Source organism: Myotis brandtii, unplaced genomic scaffold (assembly GCF_000412655.1).
Source record: "Myotis brandtii unplaced genomic scaffold, ASM41265v1 scaffold1077, whole genome shotgun sequence".
Taxonomy (NCBI): Eukaryota; Metazoa; Chordata; class Mammalia; order Chiroptera; family Vespertilionidae; genus Myotis; species Myotis brandtii.
The window spans coordinates 1,016,858-1,017,196 of record NW_005353666.1 but is presented as its reverse complement, the minus strand read 5'-3'; the positions used below and the strand labels follow the sequence as shown (position 1 = coordinate 1,017,196).

The 339-nt window shown below is 51.9% G+C and overlaps 1 protein-coding gene across 1 annotated transcript in view; it reads left to right on the top strand.

The window, feature by feature from the left end:
- LOC106726663 overlaps window positions 1-339 on the top strand; it is a 59,278-nt gene that overhangs the window by 29,708 nt on the left and 29,231 nt on the right. The window lies entirely within an intron of this gene.

The window sequence follows — 339 nt, the reverse complement described above, 5'->3', positions numbered from 1 at the left end:
CTCACCCCCTCACCTCTCCCCTCTGGCTCCCCTTCACTGGATGTGAAGCTGAAAGTCTTTGTTGCTCATTTGCATGTTTCTCTCCTTACAATGTCACCCCCCAAACACTCCTGGTTCATGGTGTTCGCATGAGAACATTTAAGACGTCATTTGTGCCTCTTCATTTCTGAGGGGTAACGGCTCTTTACGCCTCACTGGGGGTCATTGTGGGTTAAGCCATTAATCTACGACGGAGGGACACACCTTTGCGTCAGTTATCTGGTGGGTTTGGGGTGAACTTGTGGTCTTGGTTCAAACCTCAGGCTGATGGATGGCTGTTGTGGGGCCAGCAGGGGGCCA